This window comes from Lolium perenne, chromosome 5, assembly GCF_019359855.2.
Source record: "Lolium perenne isolate Kyuss_39 chromosome 5, Kyuss_2.0, whole genome shotgun sequence".
In the NCBI taxonomy this organism is placed as follows: Eukaryota; Viridiplantae; Streptophyta; class Magnoliopsida; order Poales; family Poaceae; genus Lolium; species Lolium perenne.
The window spans coordinates 34,866,500-34,875,428 of NC_067248.2; the positions used below are offsets into that span (position 1 = coordinate 34,866,500).

General features: G+C 48.1%; 1 long non-coding RNA gene across 1 annotated transcript; it reads left to right on the forward strand.

The window, feature by feature from the left end:
* Positions 1 to 4,875: 4,875 nt before the first annotated feature.
* LOC139830988 (uncharacterized) lies at positions 4,876 to 8,664 on the forward strand. Its single transcript, XR_011744705.1, has 3 exons — positions 4,876 to 5,628; positions 7,130 to 7,215; positions 8,429 to 8,664. It is a non-coding gene; the product is annotated as an uncharacterized lncRNA (long non-coding RNA).
* The last annotated feature ends 265 nt before the right edge of the window (positions 8,665 to 8,929 follow it).

Consider the following 8,929-nt stretch of genomic DNA (forward strand, 5'->3'; position numbering starts at 1 on the left):
CTTATAAGGTGGGTTGTTCCACCACTAGTAAGTGAGTGAGAATAGGAGTGCTACACGCGTGCGCTCCTCCTCCTCCTCGCTCGCTCGACACGACACGCGCGCCGCGCTCGTGGTGAGTGGATTGAGCCTCGAGCCGTGCGACGTGGGTGTGGCCCACATTGCCTAGGTGTAACGGCCCCGGGTAGCACCCCTATTACAATTGTTTGTTCGTTTTCCTTTATGCAACATCATGACATCATGCATCATCTCATCCACAAGATTTTATCAAATGAAAATTATTCTAAATAAAAAAAAAACTATTTTTATTTCCCCTCTCATATGGTTTTATTAATAACCTCCTCTTGTCTATTCGTTTACAGAAAACCCTAAAACTGATGTTTGATTCTTTTTTTTTAGATCTCGCTAATTGCTTTATCAGAAAATAAAGTTTACAAAATTTTACAGAAGCTTTTCCTTGGTTCTCTCTGATGCCTTCTTTTTCTTCTATATCCTTGTTTTCTCTTTATCTCTCTTCTTCACCAAATTCCTGGAAGATGTTACAAGGCCGGCTTTCCCTCAATCTGTCATGGTTTATCGTTTGGCCTCTCCTCCTAACAGGCCAATTTTCTATTCTTTCTGCCCACCGATCCCAGTACAAAGAAGCCCAGCAAGCACCTCTTCTGTATCGTTCTTCGTCAACCTGTACGGCACGCATCCGAGCGGAGCCACGTACTCCACCTGATGGATGGGACGGACTCACGGACGTCCTTGCCGCTGCCAGCTCTATAAGTTTCCCCTGCTCCTTTCCTTTGAACCCTAGTCCCCAGCTGCATCCTCCTTCCAGCGCCGCCGCTTCATCTTCCTTTGCCTTCGTCCTACTCGCTTGCATCGCTGCGGCCGCTTGTCCGTCGCTCGAACCCCGTTGTCCATCCCCGACGGCACAACTCCGGCTTCTACCGAACCAAGACGTCTCCGTGGCGCTGCACCAGCATGCCCCTGCTCCCGGCTGCGTCCGCTTCGTCTCCGTTCACGCACACGCACTTGCGTGCCCGTCGCCGGCCTTCTCCGGTCGCACCACGACGTCGGCCTCTACATCAACACCGGCAGCCGCTCGTGAAGGCCAGCTCGCCAAGATCTCCACCTGCTCGTTGTCGTCTACCCCGGCCACGCCTTCTCCTTCCTCGTCGCCGGCAGCATCCTCCGTATTCTCCACCTCGTCGAGCACCACCAGGGTGAGCACACCCCATCTCCTCTCCCCCTGCATGCCCCAACATCTCTGCATCGTCGACGTGAGAAGGAATCTGAGCGAAAACGAAAACGAAAACGAAAAGGTTCCAGTTTTTGTTGTTTCACGGTGGCCACTTTCGACGCAGATCCTCGCCGACACAGTCCATATCAGCACGAGATTCTTGTTTCTCTAGATGCACCACCTCACCAGCTATCTACTGGTTTTTGAATCATCCCAAACGGCGCAGTATCGGCTACGCCATCGTCTTCCAAAGATGACACCAGAAAACTGTTTCAGTTTTCAGTTTTCAGTTCGCTGTCTCGTCTGTCCGTTTTCCGGCGACCCTCCCCGTCGCATGTGTGCACCGTTTCCACCCAAGCCACCTCCATTCGAATCGTGGAACAATCATCTTGCTCAACGTCTTTTGTTTCATTCAAAATGGTGCACAGAATCGTTGCGAGCGACACTTTAAAATCTGTGCAGATTCGCGTCTACAGGAAATCGCAAGTGTCAATCTTCAGTTTCAAGTGTTCAAAAATTCAGACAGCTGCTCTACACACCTTACGTTGTCGGAAGCCTGTATCATATCAAATCCGATTGAGCAGCCCAGTGGCTTTGCTCCTTGCTCCACACTGAAGCGACCTGAGTTCAAATCCTGTACGGAGCAGTAAAACCACCTTTTTGCATCCTTGCCACGCGGCGCCTACGTGGCCGTGGACCCATCTGTCTGTGCCTCTGGCTATCTTCCAGCACGGTGTAAACATTTTTCCGGCTCAATTCAAACTCAGTTTCCAGACGCAATCGGATGCTTTTCAAACCAATTGTTTTTGCACTTTTATAAATCAAAATCAAACAAACTTTATATCCATTTTGATCAGAAAAACATAAGGAACAATAATATGCCATCCATTCATCTGTTTGCATCTCGCATCATGTCGCGCGTTGATAGACGTGCATGTATACCTAACATATATGCGGAGTATTTCGGATATCCACCTAAGGTCTCCCCGCTCCGTTTAACTTTGAAGTAGATCACTCTTGCCATGCTATGCCATGCTAACCAACACTTAAATTTGCCGGTAGAAATGCAACTCCAACCCAAATTGTTTGTCCGGGGTCCCGACTCCGCTTAAATTGGATAAGTGCATCGGATCATATCTGCCATGTCATGCATATCATCTTGAGCATGCCGACTCTTTATCCGTAGTAGTAAGACTTGCATGCGTTGTGTGTTCCAGCATTTGCTTCTTCTCGGATAGGATCGCGAAGTGGTGATGTGAGATACGACGAGTTCTCCGACAAGTTCTTCTGCAGCCTTTTCACAAAGTAGCCCACCCCTTCACCTATTTTATTTTTTTACATGCTCTTTTGATCTATTGCTATCCTTATGTTGCGATTCTGTTGTGTCACGTGTCCTATCCACCTGTTACCTATATGTCCGAGATACACCTCCTCGCCCTACCTATTGTTTGTTGTTTGCCAGCTTTGCGAGCCGTAGGCGAGTTTAGGGTTTTGTTGATATCTCAAAATGTTTGGGATATCTTGTTGGGAGGTTTTCACATGATATATCATTTGTTGGAGATACACATGCTTTACTTTATTGTTAACAACTAAAATTGTAAGCAGAGGCATCTGTGAGCCCCTTTGCGAAAGCATCGGAACTTTGACTTGCTAATGTCCCCTAGGACCCGAGTTCTTGTTATCTGTTCCGAGATTGAGCGCTCTACCCGTACGTGGGGGAATGGGACCCCCATCACCCACTACCTTTCCTCGAGTCTGTTTATTGGGCGCCACAACCTTGGTTTTATTTGCCCATATGCACGATGCACGTTTTACTTCCTGTTGCCTTCGGGTGTTTATTTCTGTACTGTACTCATAACGCGGGACTCCTTATCCTTGGCCGGTCGTTAGTGCCCGCCTTGGAAGCCGTCGCAAACCTCTGGGTCCGTATCGGAGTACGGTCGGACTTCGTCACGGGTAGCTTAGTTGGGTGGCTCCCATTAAACTTTCTCTTGCATTGGGAACGGTCTTGATGTGAGACTCCACCTGTAGTAAGTGGGTTCGAGCATGCGTATGGTTACATTTGGGCAACCCCTGCAGGGTGTACATCTTATCGATAAGCCGCGTCCGCGGTTATGGACGACTTGGAATTGTATAGCTTGATCATAGAACAACTTACACCTTATTTCCTGTTGTTAATAAATTGCTAATAAAACCCTTTCAAAAGTGTGTGTGCCTTTGCAATACCTCTTGGCGAAGGGGGATCGCATCGGCTGTGTTATGTTTGCAGAGTATAGAACTGTTACCTTGTGCGCTCTCTTATCTTCTCTGAGTAGACGGATGTTGTAGCGAGTCTCTATTGGATAGTAGCTTTGCTGCCGCTAAACTCCACATATAGCCGGGTGAAGTTTATACCGCCCACCAGCGAGCATAGCTGGTCTTGTCTCGCAAGTACGTGCCAATGGTACTTACCCTCGCCTTTCTTTTCTTTTTGTCTCCTCCCCCTTCTGTCGGCAACCGATGGCCCGACTTTGACAGGTACGAGTTGACGACGTTAGCAAGGTTACCCTTCCGGCTTGGCCTGGGCAGGGTTATGGATGCTGCTGGTTATCTTCAGGACTCTTAGTCCAATTTGTATCTTGTCCGTACTCGGATGTATTCGCTCTTCTGTATGATTTGGATCTTTGTATTGTATATTTGTATCTTGACTCGTTGGAGTCGTTGTTGTAATATATGTATCTTGTGGGCTCTATTGTAATCCTGTTGTAATGTTACCGCTCGTGTTAATTCCTCTGGCATAACGTGTGTGATTCGGCGCGCACGTCGTGTCGGAGGGCGTCTCTGGATCGATATCGTGCGGATTTCGGCGGGATCGCTGGAATCCTCATGGTACCGGTTCCGGGGCGTCACAAGTTGGTATCAGAGCTCAGGTTGACGGTACCCCACTAGTCCAGCATGTAGGATAACCTTGCCAATGGTCGTTGAGTTTAGAGTGTCAAAACTATTTTCTGAAAACTCGTTGGGTAGATCTGATTAGCTCTGATTTTTCTCCTTACCTCTATTCTTTCTCTTCTCACCTTTGCGAGTTTGAATCTTCTCTTATCTGCTTCTCTGAGTCTTAGGTTTCTACGCGGGTTGGACGATCTTTGCCCCCTCACCTAGTAGGTCCGATCTTCGGAGGATCCCGACTGAAGCGCATCATCAACATCGGAACAACGACTTCTTGTTGGTGGTGTCGACCGATCTATGTGGAGCAAGAACTCTTGTTAGTGGTGTCGAGGAGATCGACACGTCGCCTGAAGATCCGATAGTTCACCTCTCTCCCCCATACCTTGAGGTGGAACCTCGGGGCGAGGTTCCTCGTTAGTGGTGTCGATTGTAACGGCCCCGGGTAGCACCCCTATTACAATTGTTTGTTCGTTTTCCTTTATGCAACATCATGACATCATGCATCATCTCATCCACAAGATTTTATCAAATGAAAATTATTCTAAATAAAAAAAAAACTATTTTTATTTCCCCTCTCATATGGTTTTATTAATAACCTCCTCTTGTCTATTCGTTTACAGAAAACCCTAAAACTGATGTTTGATTCTTTTTTTTTTAGATCTCGCTAATTGCTTTATCAGAAAATAAAGTTTACAAAATTTTACAGAAGCTTTTCCTTGGTTCTCTCTGATGCCTTCTTTTTCTTCTATATCCTTGTTTTCTCTTTATCTCTCTTCTTCACCAAATTCCTGGAAGATGTTACAAGGCCGGCTTCCCTCAATCTGTCATGGTTTATCGTTTGGCCTCTCCTCCTAACAGGTCAATTTTCTATTCTTTCTGCCCACCGATCCCAGTACAAAGAAGCCCAGCAAGCACCTCTTCTGTATCGTTCTTCGTCAACCTGTACGGCACGCATCCGAGCGGAGCCACGTACTCCACCTGATGGATGGGACGGACTCACGGACGTCCTTGCCGCTGCCAGCTCTATAAGTTTCCCCTGCTCCTTTCCTTTGAACCCTAGTCCCCAGCTGCATCCTCCTTCCAGCGCCGCCGCTTCATCTTCCTTTGCCTTCGTCCTACTCGCTTGCATCGCTGCGGCCGCTTGTCCGTCGCTCGAACCCCGTTGTCCATCCCCGACGGCACAACTCCGGCTTCTACCGAACCAAGACGTCTCCGTGGCGCTGCACCAGCATGCCCCTGCTCCCGGCTGCGTCCGCTTCGTCTCCGTTCACGCACACGCACTTGCGTGCCCGTCGCCGGCCTTCTCCGGTCGCACCACGACGTCGGCCTCTACATCAACACCGGCAGCCGCTCGTGAAGGCCAGCTCGCCAAGATCTCCACCTGCTCGTTGTCGTCTACCCCGGCCACGCCTTCTCCTTCCTCGTCGCCGGCAGCATCCTCCGTATTCTCCACCTCGTCGAGCACCACCAGGGTGAGCACACCCCATCTCCTCTCCCCCTGCATGCCCCAACATCTCTGCATCGTCGACGTGAGAAGGAATCTGAGCGAAAACGAAAACGAAAACGAAAAGGTTCCAGTTTTTGTTGTTTCACGGTGGCCACTTTCGACGCAGATCCTCGCCGACACAGTCCATATCAGCACGAGATTCTTGTTTCTCTAGATGCACCACCTCACCAGCTATCTACTGGTTTTTGAATCATCCCAAACGGCGCAGTATCGGCTACGCCATCGTCTTCCAAAGATGACACCAGAAAACTGTTTCAGTTTTCAGTTTTCAGTTCGCTGTCTCGTCTGTCCGTTTTCCGGCGACCCTCCCCGTCGCATGTGTGCACCGTTTCCACCCAAGCCACCTCCATTCGAATCGTGGAACAATCATCTTGCTCAACGTCTTTTGTTTCATTCAAAACGGTGCACAGAATCGTTGCGAGCGACACTTTAAAATATGTGCAGATTCGCGTCTACAGGAAATCGCAAGTGTCAATCTTCAGTTTCAAGTGTTCAAAAATTCAGACAGCTGCTCTACACACCTTACGTTGTCGGAAGCCTGTATCATATCAAATCCGATTGAGCAGCCCAGTGGCTTTGCTCCTTGCTCCACACTGAAGCGACCTGAGTTCAAATCCTGTACGGAGCAGTAAAACCACCTTTTTGCATCCTTGCCACGCGGCGCCTACGTGGCCGTGGACCCATCTGTCTGTGCCTCTGGCTATCTTCCAGCACGGTGTAAACATTTTTCCGGCTCAATTCAAACTCAGTTTCCAGACGCAATCGGATGCTTTTCAAACCAATTGTTTTTGCACTTTTATAAATCAAAATCAAACAAACTTTATATCCATTTTGATCAGAAAAACATAAGGAACAATAATATGCCATCCATTCATCTGTTTGCATCTCGCATCATGTCGCGCCACCTTTTTGCATCCTTGCCACGCGGCGCCTACGTGGCCGTGGACCCATCTGTCTGTGCCTCTGGCTATCTTCCAGCACGGTGTAAACATTTTTCCGGCTCAATTCAAACTCAGTTTCCAGACGCAATCGGATGCTTTTCAAACCAATTGTTTTTGCACTTTTATAAATCAAAATCAAACAAACTTTATATCCATTTTGATCAGAAAAACATAAGGAACAATAATATGCCATCCATTCATCTGTTTGCATCTCGCATCATGTCGCGCGTTGATAGACGTGCATGTATACCTAACATATATGCGGAGTATTTCGGATATCCACCTAAGGTCTCCCCGCTCCGTTTAACTTTGAAGTAGATCACTCTTGCCATGCTATGCCATGCTAACCAACACTTAAATTTGCCGGTAGAAATGCAACTCCAACCCAAATTGTTTGTCCGGGGTCCCGACTCCGCTTAAATTGGATAAGTGCATCGGATCATATCTGCCATGTCATGCATATCATCTTGAGCATGCCGACTCTTTATCCGTAGTAGTAAGACTTGCATGCGTTGTGTGTTCCAGCATTTGCTTCTTCTCGGATAGGATCGCGAAGTGGTGATGTGAGATACGACGAGTTCTCCGACAAGTTCTTCTGCAGCTTTTCACAGGCGAGCCCACCCCTTCACCTATTTTATTTTTTTACATGCTCTTTTGATCTATTGCTATCCTTATGTTGCGATTCTGTTGTGTCACGTGTCCTATCCACCTGTTACCTATATGTCCGAGATACACCTCCTCGCCCTACCTATTGTTTGTTGTTTGCCAGCTTTGCGAGCCGTAGGCGAGTTTAGGGTTTTGTTGATATCTCAAAATGTTTGGGATATCTTGTTGGGAGGTTTTCACATGATATATCATTTGTTGGAGATACACATGCTTTACTTTATTGTTAACAACTAAAATTGTAAGCAGAGGCATCTGTGAGCCCCTTTGCGAAAGCATCGGAACTTTGACTTGCTAATGTCCCCTAGGACCCGAGTTCTTGTTATCTGTTCCGAGATTGAGCGCTCTACCCGTACGTGGGGGAATGGGACCCCCATCACCCACTACCTTTCCTCGAGTCTGTTTATTGGGCGCCACAACCTTGGTTTTATTTGCCCATATGCACGATGCACGTTTTACTTCCTGTTGCCTTCGGGTGTTTATTTCTGTACTGTACTCATAACGCGGGACTCCTTATCCTTGGCCGGTCGTTAGTGCCCGCCTTGGAAGCCGTCGCAAACCTCTGGGTCCGTATCGGAGTACGGCCGGACTTCGTCACGGGTAGCTTAGTTGGGTGGCTCCCATTAAACTTTCTCTTGCATTGGGAACGGTCTTGATGTGAGACTCCACCTGTAGTAAGTGGGTTCGAGCATGCGTATGGTTACATTTGGGCAACCCCTGCAGGGTGTACATCTTATCGATAAGCCGCGTCCGCGGTTATGGACGACTTGGAATTGTATAGCTTGATCATAGAACAACTTACACCTTATTTCCTGTTGTTAATAAATTGCTAATAAAACCCTTTCAAAAGTGTGTGTGCCTTTGCAATACCTCTTGGCGAAGGGGGATCGCATCGGCTGTGTTATGTTTGCAGAGTATAGAACTGTTACCTTGTGCGCTCTCTTATCTTCTCTGAGTAGACGGATGTTGTAGCGAGTCTCTATTGGATAGTAGCTTTGCTGCCGCTAAACTCCACATATAGCCGGGTGAAGTTTATACCGCCCACCAGCGAGCATAGCTGGTCTTGTCTCGCAAGTACGTGCCAATGGTACTTACCCTCGCCTTTCTTTTCTTTTTGTCTCCTCCCCCTTCTGTCGGCAACCGATGGCCCGACTTTGACAGGTACGAGTTGACGACGTTAGCAAGGTTACCCTTCCGGCTTGGCCTGGGCAGGGTTATGGATGCTGCTGGTTATCTTCAGGACTCTTAGTCCAATTTGTATCTTGTCCGTACTCGGATGTATTCGCTCTTCTGTATGATTTGGATCTTTGTATTGTATATTTGTATCTTGACTCGTTGGAGTCGTTGTTGTAATATATGTATCTTGTGGGCTCTATTGTAATCCTGTTGTAATGTTACCGCTCGTGTTAATTCCTCTGGCATAACGTGTGTGATTCGGCGCGCACGTCGTGTCGGAGGGCGTCTCTGGATCGATATCGTGCGGATTTCGGCGGGATCGCTGGAATCCTCATGGTACCGGTTCCGGGGCGTCACACTAGGGTTTCCCGAGCTATATAATCTCCTGCCCGGCTACCGCAGAAACATATCTAACATACGAGTTAGGGTTTCCACCTCTCTCTGCTTGCGCCACCATCGTAGCCTACTCCATCCCGCGCGCCGACG